Below are 19,380 nucleotides of genomic sequence, written 5' to 3'. Positions count from 1 at the left end.
TGCCAACAAGTGCTACTTTGGACTAAGTAGGCTATTGAGTAGTGGCGTCCTCTCTCGACGAACAAAACTAACACTCTACAAGGCTCTCATCATGCCCGTCCCAACGTATAGCGCAGAAGCTTGGACGCTGACAATATCCGACGAGACGTCCCTTGGAGTGTTTGAGAGAAAAATTCTGCGAAAAATTTTTGGACCTTTGAAGATGGTGGAGGCGAGTATCGGAGGTGATGGAATAATGACCTCTACGACGACGTAGATATAGCGCAGTGAATAGCGGCTTCATTGACTCAGTTATGTCGTTCGAATGGATACAAATGCTCAGGCTCTGAAAGTATACGATGCGGTACCAGCTGGTGATAGCAGAGGAAGAGGAAGACCTCCTCTGCGTTGGAAAGATCCGGTGGAGAAGGACTTGGCTTCACTTGGTGTGTCCAACTGACGCCGGTTAGTACGAGAAACGACTGGCGCACGTTGTTAAACTCGGCCTGATTCGCGTAAGCGGTTATCGCGCCAATCAAGAAGAAGAAGAGCATCTACTGTTTACGTCAGATTTTAGACAATGTAGGAATAGGTAAGTAATATTTTATCCATAAAACGCTTTTTCTATGTATCAAACGCTTTCGAAAATTCCGAATATATGCAATCAACTTGAGATTAAGCTGAAAACGAGACGAAGCAGTGGAACGAAACTGTGGAACGTCCGAAAATAAACCCATGTCTTTTAGATGAAATGAGACTCTTAATTGGCCAACAGTAAGTTTGACCAACAATACGGAGACAGTCGGTAGCTTCAAAATGGGTTTGTAATTATCCAGGTTGAACTATGTCGATAGATATAATATCCTGATGTTAACATAGGTCCCGGGGCACGTGGATCTCGTGAGTAATGAAATCTCAGCCGTGGTGCCACTCCCTTCTGCAGCCATCAAAGCCACGATTAGCAAGAGGATTACTTTAACTCACAAGCAAGCCTGGCAGGCTGAGAGAGGCTGCAGATGAATAAAACTGATGTTACCTGTCATGTCCGACCAACTGACGCAGATCCTCCCGCCATTAAGCTGGAGAGACTGTATGCAGCTGGTTGGACTAATGACGAGCTACTTCCTAAAGACGAAGCACATGGAAAAGGTTAGCATCTCAGACAATGCACTCTGCCCAGCATGGGCAGATGAGGATGAGACGGCTGACCAATTTCTCTGCATCTGCCCGGCCTTCGCTCTAATCAGGCTTGAGGTATTTGGCACTGATGTGTTAAGAAGCGGCCACCTCGGCTCCTTGACACCGACACTCAGATTTCTTCGGAGGTCGGGTAGATTTAAAGAAAATTAAAAAGGGAACCCAAGTGCAGTACAATGGACTTAATGTTGTCTGATTGCTGTACTTGCTAGTCTGTCCCGACAAAAAAAAATTATAGGAATCATTTACCATTGTAAAAGAGGAGAAATAGTCGTAAGTTGCGAGTCGTCTACAAAAACCCACGAACATGATGATTTCTTTTCAGTGTCAGGAGTGTAATAATTGCTGGGCAGTTCTTCAATACAATTACTGAAGGTGCTACTAAATCAGTTTGCTCTGACAGTTTGACAGTTAACAGTTGACATTGCCAGTGACTTGAAAAATTCTGAAAAAATTGATATTCATGGCGAAGCTTTGTACCACCAGAGTCTACTGCTATATAAGTACGTACTAGGGATATTAGTCCCGGAGTACCGAAATTCATCAATATGGAATTGAAAAAATTAAAAAAAATGTTATTACACAATTTTATTAAATTAAAAGCTTTTCAGTTTCCAATAAACGTTTTTAATTTACTTATTCAACTATAGGAAAAATTATACAGCTTCTAAAGATCATTTCGAATATTTTCTTTTTTCTAATTGGTTCCTAATAACATTGAAGAGCTGAAGCATGATTTTTTTAAAATGTCATCCTTGACTACAATTAAGAAAGGCCTTCAAACTATGCTTCTAAAATTATAACCTCAGCATTTTTGTGAAAAATATTTAAATAATTGTACTCATAACGTCACTAATATAAATGAAACATAACGTTTTAAGCAAAAGTTGCATAAATGAATCTACGCAAATTTCCTTCAATTGAAAAACTTGTAATTGATCCGACGTGCTGATAAAAGAATTTGAAATATTAGTTTGGGAAAAAATAAATCCATTATTTTTGTGTAAAACTTAAAACATTATTTAAGATATTTCGGATTGCCCGATTTGTGTCAAATATGCACCGCTTTCTTGTATAATTTGTTGCCATTTTAAAGGTATCTCCATAATTCCTCTCTCATAGATGTCTTGGTCCTTATTAGGGAAAAACTCTAGTAATAGATTTTCGCAATCTTCTCTTGATACCAGTTCCTTATCACTCAGGAAGTTTTTCAATGAGTAAAAAAGGTGGTGATCACTTGGTGCTGGGTTCGAACTATATGGTGGATGAATTAAAACTTCTTTACCAAGCTCCCGGAGTTTTTGACGCGTCACTATAGGCGTGTGTGGCCTTACGTTGTCCTGATGGAACATAACACCTCATCTGTAGGCGAATTCTAGCCGTTTATGATCAATAGCTAGCTTCAAACGGTCCAGTTGTTTGCAGTAGAGATCTGAATTTACGGTTTGGCCATGCGTAAGCAACTCATAATGATTCCCTTCAAGTCCCACCGAATACGCACTAGAACCTTCCTCGCCGCCAGTCCTGGTGGTTCACTCATCGTTCGAGCTGCTTCAACACGCTTTGTCTTATGTACCCCATTTCTTATCCAGTCACCATCCGGGTCATTCCGTATGCCCAAGGCTTCGTAAATGGAAATTCGATCCATCATCTTTTTTGGTGTTCATTGGTGTGACACCCAAACATCGAGCTTCATTTTGAATCCAGCTTTGCACAAAAGGGTTTAAAACTGATGTATGGTCGATTTTTAACCTCTGGGCGATGCTCGGACTACTAACATGCCGATTTTTTTTTTAAATCAAAAATGCCTTAACGAAATCGACGAAACCAAATTTGCACGTAATTCAACTTTTAGCGGCCTATGCAAGCCAGGGTGAATTACGACCGCTTAAAATGTACCGAATTTTCATTTTGTTGACTTCCATTGTTAGCATCCTCCCAACTGAATGGAACAAATAAAAAACAACAAAAGAATTTTTTAGTGTAAAATGTCACCTTCACAACGAACATAAACTGAAACTTGTGGATAGTCACTTTAAGAGATATCGATGACTGCAGCCATCTATCGAGAACAGTTTTTCATCAGCAGGTTTTTCATGTAACAGGTTTCGGGTAGATTAGAATACTCCACTTTAAATGCTTTGCTGTTCTTACGTACGCTTTTTAAATGCAATAATAATGTTTTGTTATTTTATATTTTTGTTAATTTCTATTAAATGCTTATTTTTTTAATATTTCCCCCAAAAGTACTTGTGTCTTCTCTCATTATTTTAAAAATATCCCGGAATCTCGGGATCAAATGTTCCGCTAATATCAGCATCCCTTGTAAATACATACATACATACATACATATGCTGCCATTATCATAAGTCGATCAGCGCAAGTCTTCGCTTATGAACGAAATTTAATTGCTTCACATTGTAGTCGTGGGCGCGCGCGAAAAGTAATAACAATGAAAATTGCAATATAAAAAAACTATGCTCGTATGTTTAATATAATATTTTGCACACAATCAATGCAATATAATGAAAAGTGAAAATATGAAGCAAAACAGAAACATGCTACAAACGATTTTATTGCAAAACCCCTGGGTAGTAAATATTTTTTTTTTACTTTGAAATGTTTTATATAATTTCCGATTGTTTACATACACAATACCTATGAAGGAAGTGCTGCGAAGCATTTATGACAAATTTTTATACACAATTATTTAAATGAAATTCGATGGCATCATTGGCGGCAGGAGAGTTGCAAGAATTAAAAATAAAAAGTGTTGCGTTTGTTTTAATGATTTTTACTAATTAATATCCATGGGAAAGATCTTACTAAAAGAAGGAAAGGAAAAGTTTGTTAGAAGAACAATTTTAAATTTAGGTCCATTGTCAAAGGGACATTTCACACCATGAAGCAATAATTAAAGGTGATGTAAGTAGCCAATTTTCACCCTGTGTTAGCCATCTTGAAGCTACTTAATAAATCCGTGTTGTCCTCTTGGAAAAGCTACTTTTTATTTCAGAGCAAATTCTAAAGAAAAAGTACTCAAAAGCGTAGAAATTAAAATTTTTGCTGAAAAAGTTAGCAGGCAATATTGTTTTGTGAAAATTACATTGATAAATAGCTGCTACATAGCCACATTTAGGTAAGTCTTTTGTTGCAGATTATCAATCTGATTTTGTGTTAATAACTGCTTAAAATTTATATACACAGGTGTGAAAAAATTTGTACACAACGCAAAATTAATACTTCGTTGCTCCACCTTTTTGCTTTTCAACAGCTTGTGGTCGGCTTGGCATCGATTCCACTAACTTTTTGCAAACATCAGGGCTTATTTTATTCCATTCTTCCTGCAGAGCAATTTTCAAGAGTTGAATTGATGTACACTGCCTTTCCTGCATCCGGCGACCTAATTCATCCCACAAATGCTCAATGGCATTGAGGTCGGGACTTTGGGCAGGGGTTTTTATTACCTTTGGACAGTTATATAACAACCAGCTCTTGACGTCATATGAGGAATGTTTGCGATCGTTGTCCTGGTAGAATTGAAAACTACTTTCGATGCCTAGTTTTCTCACGCTTTCTTTCAAATTTTGTTTCAAAATTGTTAAATAAACGTGTTTATTCATTATTCCATCAATGAAATGCAATTTTCCAACTCCTGACGCCGCCATGCATCCCCAAACCATTACAGATCCACCACCGTTTTTCTTAAATTCTTGCCTTCCAGCTCCTTGTTCGGTTTGCGCCACACTTTACCCCTTCCATCACATCCAAATAAATTAAATTTACTTTCGTCAGTAAATAATACCTAAAGAATGAATATTAAAATCATGAAATTGTTATTTTTTCCCCCACTTACAGTGCTCCAAAAATCGAAATCCTTAGCCATATATTGGCGAGCAAAAACAAGCCGGTCATTTTGGTTTTTCTTGCTTATTAGGGGCTTCTTCCGCGCAACTCGGCCGTGAAAATCATTTTTTCGAAGAAGTCTTCTTATTGTTTCGGGATTTACCTCCACCCCAGAAGCTTCTTTAACCATCGCAGTTAATTTTGGAGCAGAAATGAATGGATTTTTCTTCACTTCCCTTAGCACCATGCTCTCATCTTTGGAGGAAAGCTTCTTTGGACGGGTTCCACGATGCTTATTTGCAATGAAACCATTTTCATTGTATCTAGCAATAATATCGTGCACTGTTGACTTGGTTTTTTTTATCAATTTCGATATTGCTCGCTCAGATTTTCCGTCTAAGTGCAGTTGAACTACTATTTTGCGTTCCTCCAATGTAGACTGTTTACCATTACGCGGCATTTTGCAAAATACTTTTATAAACTCACCCAATGATTGACAAGGCAACAATGAACAATAACTTTTAATACACGTATAGAAAATTTAGAAATAACGGTATGCATATTTGCAAAACATGGTTTGCCCGACTTTAAATGTGAGACAGAGAAGTGGCCTTTTTCAGTTTTTTATACATTAACATTTTATAAAGCAACTTGGAATATATTTTTTTTGTTGTTTTTAAATAAAACAATTTTTGTGAAAAAACAGAAAAAGGTAGAACGTGTTTTCTTTCATCAAAACATAGATATTATGTTTAGAAGTTTTCGTATGCATCTGCCCGACTTTGAATGTGAGTGACTGTATATAAATTTATCTTTTTTTAACACAGATTTTATACTTCTAACTTTGCAGGTAATCTCGTTAAAAAATCAAATGTATGATTAGCGGACGTGACGAAATAAAAGTGGTTTTTCCTCGTTAAGAGCTTCCACTATTCTCAAGTTGTTTTATTTATTACTTCAGTGTAGGTTTACAAATGGCACATATAGATTCCTATCCGATGCATGGTCAAAATACATACATATATGACACAAACCCATGGGAATAGTTAAGTTAAAAATATAAATAATTAAGTACCACTTATAAAATAACATAAAATTATTCTATGGCTTACAACGACCTTTTTCAATTTTTTACTACATTTTCAGAAAGGGGATAAGCTTATGCCCTTTTTTCCCTTGCTTCCAAATTGCATCAATGGATTAAGTAGCATCCGAAATCAGTTGTCAAACTTTACTTAACCTTGTATAATTGAATCATGATTTCACACTAAAAAAAATCGTTTGCTGTTTTTTAGTGGATGTTGCAGGATGTTAACAATCGAAGTCAGCAAAGAGAAAATTCGGTACGTTTTACAGTTCTTCTTTGATAAATGCGATAATGCAAGCCAGGTCGCTAAAATATGAATTACCTTCAATTTTGATTTCGTCGATTCCGTTCAAACATTTGTGATGTTAAAAAAAAATGTCGTTAAAATCACAGAAATAATAGAAGTTATCCGACAGTCGTAGCACTGCCTAGAAACATTTAAAGTTCGACCATACAACAGTCTTAAACCATTTTTACGCAAAAATAATGGATATTCCACAAGGATATTAATATTTTAGCGAGAAACCTTTAGCTTTTATAATGAATTTCCGGCTATACTCGCGCGTATTTTAATAAAATTTAATTCGAGCTGCCTGTTAATTGTTGGAATCAAACAAATTTATAGACAATAAGAGTTATAACTTGTAACATCAGATATACGTACAAAAATATATGTTTTTGGTTTAAAAAGTAGGCGTGTTTTTATACTTGTATCAGTTTTGGGCGAGTTTTATGAAGTCATTATCTACACAAAAGTAGTCTTGGAAAAGCTCATTTTTCCAAATTTTACTTACTTGTATTTCTTTCCTTGGTCTCGACATTCGTGCGAGGGTTACTTTTTATATTTTGCGCCCATTAATGAAAACCGTAATATAAAGTAATAATGAAAATGGCTTTGTTATTTTTCAAAATATTCTTCTTCTGTATTCACTTGAACCAATTTTCAAAACATTTTTGCCACTCAGAAGTGGATACCTCCAAAAAGGGCTGTTTATAGACTTCAACAACTTCTTCAGGCGTTGAAAAACGTTGACTTTACATTTATTTTTGATGTTCGGGAATAAAAAGAAATCCTTGTGTGCCAAATCAAGGTTGTAAAGCAGATGGCCTGTTAATGCGACCTTTTCAGTGCCCGAAAATTCTCTAGTGTGAGCCGATACGTGAGAGCTCGCATTATCTTGGCAAAGGATAATTTTCCAAAAACTTATGGCAAGCAAACGGTTGCGTACCATTCAGAATTAGCTGTTTTAAGTTACTTTAGTGATACAGTAGCAAGATGACTAGATTTTCCAAAAGCTGGTGACCTTTTGCTTTGAGGTGAACCTTCTGCGAACAACTTTCATTCATAGATTCAAGATTCATCACCTGTTACGATCTCATAGATGTGCTTTAAACTATCACGAGGAAATTTCTTTAACATTTCTTTACACCAATCGACATGAGCCCGTTTTTAGGCAATTTTCAAATTATGCGGTATCCAAGGAGAACAAATCTTCTTCACGATAAAATGCAATATTAAATGTATCATAAGGCATTCCCCCTAATGCGCAAGGATGTCTCTATCTCGCGATATGTCACATGGCGATCTTCCGTTAGGGGGCGTCCATAAATTACGTGAGGTGTTTTTTTTAATTTTCCATACCTCCCTCCCCCCCTGGTGAGATGTCGTGAGATTTTATTCAACCCCCTCCCCCATCAGCCAATCTCACGTGAGATTTTTCAAAATGTGGGTTTCTTATGTAAACGCGTTGGATTGTTATTGTAAAAAGAGAAAAAAAATTTAAAATATAAGTGTAATAAAAATTTAACAATAGAAGACTTAAATCGTAACTACTGCGATTAAAAAAAGAATATCTACTCTAATTCAGTCCATGGAGAATCATGCACTGTTTCAAGAGAGACTATTAGGACCAACATATCCGTATGAGTTTCAGTAAAATCATCTGCTCCTTCAACTTCGTTCTGATCTAGCCACTCTAAGCCGTTGATGCGCGCGCACAGTAACTCATTAGCTCGTCTTGTGACAATCCGTGAGGGTCGCACTTTGCGGAACATACGCGCTTGCTTAGCTGGTGCAATGTGAGCTGCTCGCCTGTGCTCTGCAGCTCTTGTGATAGATGCGAAGTAAATGCCGCGTGTACTGCAGCATCTTTTCTCTAAATTATCACGTATACTTGGGCAATAGAGATCATAAGGCGTGCTGATGAAGGCATTCAGCGGTTGAATCGGTAGGCGTACTCGAAATGGAGCGAATGACTTTCCGTCATGTTCTTTAAAGTCCGAAATTGTCAAACGTCCATCAACCTGAGTAATAGGGTATGGAGGTGGCAGAAAACGGTCGTGAAGAATTATATGCAGATCACTCCGGCGTGCGCTGCAGCACTTAGGTCAAGCTCCATATGCAGCTTAGCAATCTGTTTCTTCATAGTATCTTGTGCTGGAGTGAGACGTACGTTAGATGGTGTAGTGTTCGACATAGCTTCATGTTGTTGTTGTTGTTGTAGCAGCATAAACATTCCCCGTGCTTATACGAGGAATGCTGCTGAAGTGACAGTCCTTGGCCGGATATAAATCCGGGTCGTTCCGGTTACGTAGAACCGACTGTCGTGGGAACGCCGACATAGCTTCATCCTCATCATCGCTGATCACAAGAACCTGATTTTGAATTATGTGAAAACAGTGAAGGAAATGACCGCGCTAATATTTTGTAGTTATGATTTTAGCATTTTTTATCAAGAAATTCACTGCTATTAATTGTAACAATAAACTGTATATAAAAAAAAAGTATTTTCTTAAAAAAATATATATTTAACCTACCTTTTGAAGGAATGCTAAAGTAGACCGAACTTTTCTCTCAGTGGATTCCCTGAGAAGCCGTTCAATCTCATGTTTAATGCGATGTATTAACTCTTCTTTCTTCGGGAATTTTTGCTTCGCAGTATTCCATAATTTTATGACATCGTCGTGGCAGTAGTAAGAGCATAAACTTAGTCGAGTAAAACATTTACATGAAGGTTGGAATCTGTCCGTGTGTCAAAGAAGGTTGGAACTTGTCCGTGTGTCGCTGCCACTCAGCTCGTACGCTCTTGTTCATCGAGTCGCGCGTTCGGCTGATAGTGGCGCGAAAACAAACGACGGGCTACACTGTACCGTAAATTCAGATTAAATTGAGCTATTTGGGATAAAACAAATATGGTGGTATGACAGTAGTAATGTACATATAACGTCAAAGTATGAATGAAATTATTTTCTTTCGAACGAATTAGTGAATGATCTTAATCATACCACGATTACGCTTAAGATTAAATCTTAAGCATGTACAATCTGGATAATGGACCAAAATAGTATAATTTTTTTTGTTTCAATTAGAAAAAAAATTGCGTGATATTTGCCGAGACCCTCCCCCCCTCTCTCTAACGTAAGATTAGATGAGATTTGACTCGACCCCCTCCCCCCCCTTAAAAATCTCACGTAATTTATGGACGCCCCCTTATCAATTAACGCACATCATCGTTTTCTGCTGGCACAACAACTGTTTTTGGACGGCATTCCGAAATTCATTTAGCAAAGATCGGTGGTCACATTGGGACTCGGCAGCATTTCTCAGGTGTTAAGTGTGGTGTTTCAGCACCAAAAGTCAAAGTGAATTGATTAATGCACTCTTGTCTCGATAGTCAACGTCGAAAATCGTAACAAATCATTGCACGAAAATTTTCACAAGTTAATTCCATCTTTTGGACGAGACAAATTCTCACACGTTGTAAAATATGTAAGTTTATGCTAAAAAATAACAAACTTTTTGATAAAAATATAAAATTACAGCTCTTCATACGTAGAGTTGCAAAGGGGCAAAATGTAAATTTATAATAGTACCAAATTTAGTAATCCAGCGTCAGTTGTAATAGAAATACATATAACATATTTTCAAATTAGCATTATATGGGAATGTTACCATTATTATAGATGTCTACCAAGTATCATGGAAGTAAAGGAATTTTTTCTCGAGTTATCAACTTCTATTCTGAGCTTTCCGGTATACACATGTATATACATATATCTGTATTTATCTCGATTTCGATATTGCCAAATTAGTTAATATTCAAGAGGAACAAGCATAAAAGAAAAAAGAATTTGTATTTTTGAATTTTTCGAATTTGTATTTATTATTATCTTGACAAGTAAAAATTTATTCAGTAAGAACTTCCAACTTCCCCTCAAAATGAAATGTCATTTTGCTCTCTCACTTTCCCCTACTGTGCAAGTTTTTTGGAAACATGAACACCAGTATGAACATAACTATAATTTTAAGTATTTTAAGCGATGTTTTTTTTTATTTAACAGAAATCTAAGCTATTTTTATTTAGAAATTGACGTTGCACAGAGTACTTTTAATTTAATTTCTGTTCAAGAACTAAAAATAGAAAGAGGTGTAAAAATCTATTATAATAAAACGTTTGCCAAAGCATTTGCAGAAAATTCAAAGTGTACTTGCGCGAATTTATAATACATACAGATATACCCTACATACATATGTATAATATTTATGCCTTCAATTTTTTATCACTTCAGATGAGCTACTTGTGAGCTGTTCATATAAGACCGCGAACGAAGTACCAGCTGCGAAGAAAGGAAAGGAAATAGAATATTTTGCGAAGTGAGAAGCAAATATTTAGAGCTCGCAAAAATCATTGCTATTGGATAGTAAATGGATGGGAAAAGAACTATTTCCAACAAACACGAACCACAATCGTTTATAGAGTAACATTCAAACATGATTGTGAAAATAGAATCTGCCTTAGCAACTACCTACCAATATCAATACATACCTATACCAGCAGTATAAAAACTCGAAGCAAACTGAATGGAATACAATACTGTGAGAAAAAAGGCTGGCTTAACTTGAATGCAGTCCTATCCCAAATATTTGTAGCAACTGGAAACGGAAGTTTTTTGGGTGCGAATCAATGGTGGGATAAATTTTCACAAAATACTGAATGCTTCAAAAGGCACTGTATTTAAAAAGAGGTTGTCTGTAAAGTCGGTTTACTGACGATAGTTTAACGTGACAACGTCATAAGAAAATATTGATGTAATGGTTGCAATTTTCAAAACAAAATTTTAATTTTATTTGTTTGATAGATATTTTGTATGGATATAGAGGAGGAGGTAAATGGAATTGCAATGGAATAGGTCAAGTTACATTTACACAAACGTGAAAAATGACGAAACATTTATCAAATTCATGAAAGATATCTTCAATTTCGATTGTGCATCAGACGTTAATAAGTCAACAACACGAAGAGGCACCATCATCGATTTGCCTTTTTCAAGACACTTTGCACTCGAAACACTCCCTTTCATTTCCTACTTTTTCTATCATCGTCCTATTCTCAACAGAGAAATGGTTCATTGCCATGCACACAGGAAGAAGGCATATGCAAATACAAGTATGTGAATTTATATACCTACATATGCGCATATACATACATATGTCTATATGCTCACTCAAGTAGGACAGAGCCAGATGTCGAACGTTGCCGAACGCGGGGACCGATTGTGCTCTTTGTCGTTCGTTCCGCGCTCTCCCTTGCAGTTCAAGCACATTAGCTTACATTTGCTTGCGTACGGAATAGATTCGTATATTTGATATGTCCATATGACTTGTATGCATCTTTACATATAGATTTGTTCTTTTTGAAAATTGCGCGAAATTGTATATGTATATGCATGTTTATATACATATATTAGTATACAACATATCTTATAAGGTATATGGTAAATATTACCATGCATTTTTTCCTTCATATATAATAAAAAAATTAATAATAATAACATTAAAACAACAGGTATTATTAACAAGCTCGGTTTTATTTTGAATTCTTCAAGTAAATCAAATTAATAATAATCAATAAGAAGGCATATGCAAATACAAATACGTGAATTTATATATGTACATTTGCGCATATACATACATATATACGCTCACTTAAGTAGGTGAGAGCAAGATGTCGAACGTTGCCGTTCGTTTGCTTTGTCGTTCGATCCGCGCTTTCGCTTGCAGTTCATTGAAGGTAACGGCAATGAGCAAGGTAAGGACAAATGAGCAAGGTAACGACAAATGAGCAAGGTAACGACAAATGAGCAAGGTAACACTAATGAGCAAGGTAACGACACATTTTTTCGTGCGTGCAGCCGGCTAAATCGAATTATAAGACGTTATCACGTCAAAAATGTAAATTTAAGCATAAGAAGGTTAAATTGTCATTTATCTACAAAATAGAAATGCTATAAAGTTATATCTTTCAGATATTAACAGCACAAAGGGGAGGGCCTCCATATATGCGTTTGAAATGAGTCGTTGTTTGCTTAAAAAATAATTATAATTATTTTAATGTGTCTATTTACAAAAATTTAAATAAAACTACTGTAGTTCTTATCATTTCTCGAAGAAGCAATTTGTGGTGTTCGTCTTGATGTTTTTCTACAAATATACAGATCTACAGTTTTACGCCTTTATTGTAAATATTTATAAATGTATTTTGAATTTAAAGAGACTTTTGAGAAGAATTCTCAAAAAATCATAATATAAAGCTTGTGTCATAGTTCAAAATAATGGAAGATAGAAACGCATTTAACCCTTAGAGTACGGAGTGGGAGACTTAAGGTCCCCCAAGATTAGTTTTTCTTTAATAACTCGTAAATAATTTCTTTCCCTTTTTTCCCCTGCAGGTACTCGAGTTTTATTTTAAATCCTGTATAAAAACTTATCGTTTTTTAATTTATAATACCAACATCTCTTGTAATATTAATATGCCAACTTATAAATAAAAAAAAAACATTTTTTGTGTGGAGGACTTTAGTGACCCCATTCCGTCCTTTATGTGCTCCGTACTCTAAGGGTTAAGAGTGTGTAATAAACATATTCAAAATCAATTTATTCCCACGAAAATCGGTGTCGAGTCACCGGATTTAAATGCCGCCAATAGTAATCTTTAGAAGTGTGTGAAGAATATGGGATCCATTTATAAGAAATTATTTAAAAAAATAATTTCCGAATTTACCGTAATGGAAGTATATTCATATCAATCAATACAAAAGAACTGTTAGCACCACAAACTTTCTCCCTGCTTCGAACATAATGTTAAGTTAATGTTAATGTTAATGTTAAAGTTAAGCGGTTACATTCAACTACAAAAATTATTCTTAACTCTCGCACAAGTTAACAAGCGCTGTTGTTGGTTACGCAACAACACAAAACATCTAATTAGCTACTAATCAGCACTCAAATGACAAAATATCGAGAGATAAAAAGAGAGCAGCTGGCAATAAAATGGTGATTTAAGAATCATGGAATGCTTAAAAACTTATAGCAGAGAACGTTAATGTATATTTAACAAAAGGAATTATTGCTGTCAAAGAGTTGGAATAAACAAATTTATAGGACAATTTGTATGCGAAAATCAGGGATACCAAAATCAGTGATTATCGTAAGTGACAGAATTTCGTGATCACGGAATTTGAACCGAGACTCAATTTGCTTAAACTTAGTCAAAATGCAATAAACAACGATTTATTAATTTTCATTAACAAAAATTTATGAAAATAAAAAAATTTTAATAGAAGTTAGTAACCTAAGTAGCCAATTAAATAAATAATTTTTATATCAAGAACAAATCCATAAACAAACAGTAACAGAGAACTTCTTATAGCAGTTATTTTTACTTTGACACATTTATAAAACTTTTTTAAGCGAGAAGCTAATAGTCCGGGAGCCAGTGGTCATTTTGACCTCATCATTTCATGCCGACAGATTTTAATACTGAAGGCAGACGCCATCCAATGAATGACGAAACCAACCGACACCTGGTCCAGTAGCGGTGGGTACGTGCGTGGGATGCTGCGAAACGTGTCGAAAAAAAATTTTTAACAACTCATTTAATACCGGCTGAAATTTTTTTTTGTGTATTGTTGACATTAGGAGAATAAAAAAAAATAGTCAGCTGCGCCGTAGAGGGGGGAAAATAAGTCAGCTAGGTAGAAATTTTTTTTCGACACGTTTCGTACCCTCCCACAATCACACCCACCGCGGGTGCGCCAGATGACGTTCTTCTTCTTCTTAATTGGCGCTATAACCGCTTACGCGATTTTGGCCGAGTTTAACAAAGCGCGCCAGTCGTTTCTTTCTCGTGCTAACCGGCGCCAGTTGGACACACCAAGTGAAGCCAAGTCCTTCTCCACCTGATCTTTCCAACGAAAAGGAGGCCTTCCTCTTCCTCTGCTACCACCAGCTGGTACCGCATCGAATACTTTCAGTGCCGGAGCGTTTGTATCCATTCGGACGACATGACCCAGCCAACGTAGCCGCTGGATCTTTATTCGCTGCGCTATGTCTATGTCGTCGTAAAGCTCATACAGCTCATTGTTCCATGGCCTGTGATATTCGCTATTGCCAACGTGCAAAAGTCCAAAAATCTTGCGCAGAATCTTTCTCTCGATCACTCCAAGCGTCGCTTCATCGGATGTTGTCATCGTCCAAGCTTCTGCGCCATACGTTAGGACGGGCATGATGAGAATCTTGCAGAGTGTTAGTTTTGTTCGTCTTATAAAAAATTGTGCCTGAGCGATTAAGTTCTGCGGCTCGTACGATGCTCTCCAACATCAGGTTAAAGAAGTCACACGACAGCGAGTCACCCTGTCTGAAACCTCGTTTGGTATCAAACGGCTCGGAGAGGTCCTTCCCAATTCTGACGGCGCTGCTGGTGTTGAGCAACGTCATCTTACATAGCCGTATTAGTTTTGCGGGGATACCAAATTCAGACATCGCGGCATACAGGTAACTCCTTTCCGTACTGTCGAATGCAGCTTTGAAGTCGACGAAAAGATGGTGTGTGTCGATTCTCCTTTCATGGATCTTTTCCAAGATTTGGCGTATTGAGAATATTTGGTGGATGGTAGACTTTCCAGGTCTGAAGCCACACTGATAAGGTCCAATCAGTTGGTTGACGGTGGGCTTCAGCCTTTCACACAATACGCTCGCTAGAACCTTATAGGCGATATTTAGAAGACTAATCCCGCGATAATTGGCACAAATTGCAGGATCGCCCTTCTTATGGATTGGGCAGAGCACACTTAAATTCCAATCGGCAGGCATGCTTTCATCCGACCATATTTTGCATAGGAGCTGATGCATGCACCTTACCAGCTCCTCGCCGCCATGTTTGAATAGTTTCTTTGTTGTTCTTTAGCCGCGTTATCGCTATTCTCACCTCGTCATGATCGGGTAGCGGAACGACAATTCCGTCGTCAACGATTGGGGTATCGGGATCTTCACTTTCTCGGTGACATGCGCAGCTGTCACTGTTTAATAGGTTCGAGAAGTGTTGCCTCCATATTGTAAGATTGCTCTGTACGTCAGTCACCAGTTCGCCGTCTTTGTTCTTACAGGAAAACGCCCCGGTCTTAAAACCTTCTGTAAGCCGCCGAACTTTCTGATAGAATTTTCGGGCGTTGTTCCTGTTGGCCAGCATCTCAAGCTCTTCGCACTCACGTATTTCGGCCTCTCGTTTCTTCTTTCGGATAATACAGATGACGTTCACTTTCGTTATTTATGAAAGCTAAGTCACAGTATAGTCAAGAATTTAACGGTATAAAAACGCAGTCCAAAATCGACCCCTGGCTCCCGGACTATAATACCTATAAACCTATAAAGACTTGAAAAATTACAATTTGTATACTTGTTCGTTCAACTCTGATTGTCGTTCGATTCGCAGTTTTAAATTAGAAAACTTTTCGTTTATTATTACACTACTTTCTTTATTTATTTATTTTTTTTTTTTTGTTTTGAATTTTTTTTTTCAATAAAATTTGTTTTCAGTTTTTTTTTTAATTAAAAAATATTTAAAATATTGCTCATGCATTTTGGGGAATGCAGCTGAAGTGGCAGATCTGTCCGGATGTAAATGCAGATCGTTCCGTTCACGTAGAACAGGCTCTAATGGAAACGATTTATTTCTCATAATTTTTGCACTTGCAAAAAAATATTCCGATTCTTATATTAAACCAAACCTTAAACCAAAATTGTAGAGTTTTAAAATGACCGAGAGATTGAGATGGGCAGCTGGGGTGGATTGAATAGCTGGTGCAAAATGGAAATTTTTTCAAAAATGTAATTTCATATATTAAGTTTAGTTTAGCGTAAAATGTATATACAGTGAAATTCCCCATTACGGACAATCCTTATAACCGGACAGCTCCAATAACCGGACAAATTTTGGGCACACAGGTTTTTCATTCATTTTTTCATACAAATATCATCCTAATAAACGGACACTGTAATAACCGGACGCGGACAAAGTATTTCAAACCATTTTCATAAAAAAATTTCTCATAAACGGACAAAACTCAAAAATATCACAAGCAATCTTTGTTGTTCATTATAAAAATGAAATAGGTGATTCCCCTTTTAACATGTATGCACACATTCAAGCCCTGTGTTTTAAATTAAGAGTAGTTTTCCATTCAGTTTGTTAAGTCAATTGCATGCGAATGGTTGCGTTCAAAGTTCGTAATAATATGGCGCCGAAAAAGAAGGTACTTTCTATTAAAGAAAAAAGGGAAATTATTAATGTTTTCGAAAAAGATAAATTATCAGTACGTGGAATTGCAAAAAGGTAAAGTATAGTGAGCCCAAAAATTTAATGGTAGGTACACGTTTCTTTTGCTTTGAAAGGTTCAATATTGGCAAAACACAAGCTGCTGAAATCGATAAAAATAAAGAAAAAAATTGTTCTAAATGGGAGTCTGGAGTTAATGTTCATCAAAAGCAAAGCTTTCTTAAAGAAGGCGGCTTTGAAATAGACAAGATGTGTTTTAATTGGTTCGCTAAGGCTAGAAGTCAAAACATTCCGATTTCTGGTCCCATTTTGAAAGCAAAGGCAATGGAAACTGCAGACAAACTGGGTGTACCTAATTTTAATGCTTCAGATGGATGCTTAAACAAATGGCGAATAAGGAATACGTTGCTTTCAAATGCGTATCTGGTGAAGCTGCAGATGTAAACCAGAATGGTGTCGAACAGTTTAGGACAAAACTGCCATCTCTGTTGACCGGTTACAAGCCTCAAGACGTTTACAACGCAGACGAAAGTGGACTTTTTTTCGTGCCTTACCTGACAAAACCCTCGCCCTTAAATCCAAAAAATGCGTGGCGGTACACTATCAAAGGAAAGACTCACAATTTTGTTCTGTGCTAACGTGGCTGGAGATAAGGAGCTGCTTTTGGTTATAGGTAAAGCAGCCCGTCCTCGATCTTCTAAACATGTTCCAATCGCTAAACTGCCAGTGGATTGGAAGTCTAATAAAAAAGCATGGATAACTCGAGAAGTAATGAGTGAATGGCTGCAGCAGTTCAATCGAAGGATGAAAGCCCAGAATCGAAAAATTATCTTCTCACCCAAAGGAATTAAACTTAACCAACATAAAAATTATTTTCTTGCCGCCAAATACAATGGCAGTTAGCCAACCCCTTGATCAAGGTATAATCCAAAATTTTAAAACTTTGTATAGAAGCTTAGTTTTAAAACACTTGCTATCTAAAATTGACAATACAAGTTCAGCCTCAGAGCTTTCAAAATTGATTAATGTACTAGAAGCTGTGTATTTCATCAAAGCATCTTGGGATAAAGTGGAAGCCACAACCGTCCGAAATTGCTTCCGTAAAGCAGGATTTTTGGAAACTTATGAGGATCTTCCAGATTTTGATTCTGAAGATGATATTCCACTGGCAATCTATACTAGGCTTCAGGAAGGACTAGACTTGGCAAATGATTTGGAAGGTTTTCTCCAAATGGATCAAAATGTTTTCACTGAGGACAACAATATAGAAATTCAATTTGACCAACAAGATGATACTATGACATAAGTGATTCAAAAGATGAATTTTCAGAAGAAATAAGTGAGCCTATAACATCATATGATGAGGCTTTAAAACTTGTTGCGGGCTTGAAACAATTTGCAAAAAATTATTATGTAGCTGTCAGCACAAATATTCTCTACTTCCAAAAACTTTGAAATAAATTATGTACAATACAATTTATATGTGTGGTATATATTTTGTGACTTCATCTCTTATAAGCGGACATCCCCCATAGCCGGACAAAAACACTGCGACGGCGAGTGTCCGGTTATAAGGAATTTCACTGTATGTACATAACACGTGGGCTGAAAAGTACTGGGCTTAAAAAAGAAAAGATTTTTTTTCGTCCAAAATTAGCTTTATTCATAAACATAGTTTCCATCAAGAACAACGCAATAATTCCAGCGCCGCTCTAACATTTCAATACCACTTTCGTAGAACGATTCATTTTTGCCTCAGAAAAGGGCTCAGTTTCAGCGATAACCGATAACCTCTTCATTCGTGCGAAATTTCTTACCGGTCTGCCAATAGGCCCTGGGAGCCAAATCTGGCGCATACAGTGGATGTGGGAGCAATTAGAAATTCAATTCATGTAGTTTAGCAATTGTTTTGATTCATCAACACATTCTTGTTTTTTGTCTACAGTGAGCAAACGCGGCACCTACCTTGAGCAGAGCTTTCTCATAGTCAAATGCTCATGCAATATAAAGCCAACATTTTCTTATGATATCTGTACGATGTCAGCTAACTCACGCAACTTCACTTTTCGATCATTCGAAACGATTTTGTGTATTTTTGTATGTTTTCTGGTGTTACCGCCTCATTTGAACGACCACTGCGTTGTGCATCATCGGTGTCTCTACGGCCACGTTTGAAATCAGCAAACCAACATTTTATAGTTGTTTCTGATGGAGCGGAGTCTTTATAACACTTTTCAAGCAATTGCTTCGCTTGAACGGTGTTTTTTACGGTATAAAATGCAAACACGAAATTCGTTTTGAGCCATTGTTTTGAAAATAACAAAAGCAGCGTCACTCTTAGCACAATAAGTCACGAGCTAATGAATGGGATATCCACAATGTTCCACAAATGGAGGACCCTATAGTTTTAACCCGAATCCGAAGGGCAGACATTTTGACGTGATAACGTCTTATAATTCGATTTAACAGGCTGCACGCACGAAAAAATGTGTCGTTACCTTGCTCATTAGTGTTACCTTGCTCATTGCCGTTATCTCGCTCATTAGTGTTACCTTGCTCATTGCCGTTACCTTGCTCACTTGTCGTTACCTTGCTCATTGCCGTTACCTTGAATGAACTGCAAGCGAAAGCGCGGAACGAACGACAAAGCAAACAAAG

The 19,380-nt window shown here is 36.8% G+C and overlaps 1 pseudogene; it reads left to right on the top strand.

The window, feature by feature from the left end:
• Positions 1–16,648: 16,648 nt before the first annotated feature.
• Positions 16,649–17,395, top strand: LOC129241336 (tigger transposable element-derived protein 6-like; annotated as a pseudogene).
• The last annotated feature ends 1,985 nt before the right edge of the window (positions 17,396–19,380 follow it).

Source organism: Anastrepha obliqua, chromosome 3 (assembly GCF_027943255.1).
Source record: "Anastrepha obliqua isolate idAnaObli1 chromosome 3, idAnaObli1_1.0, whole genome shotgun sequence".
In the NCBI taxonomy this organism is placed as follows: Eukaryota; Metazoa; Arthropoda; class Insecta; order Diptera; family Tephritidae; genus Anastrepha; species Anastrepha obliqua.
Note: the sequence above shows the minus strand (reverse complement) of the source record. Positions and strands in the feature narration are given on the sequence as shown.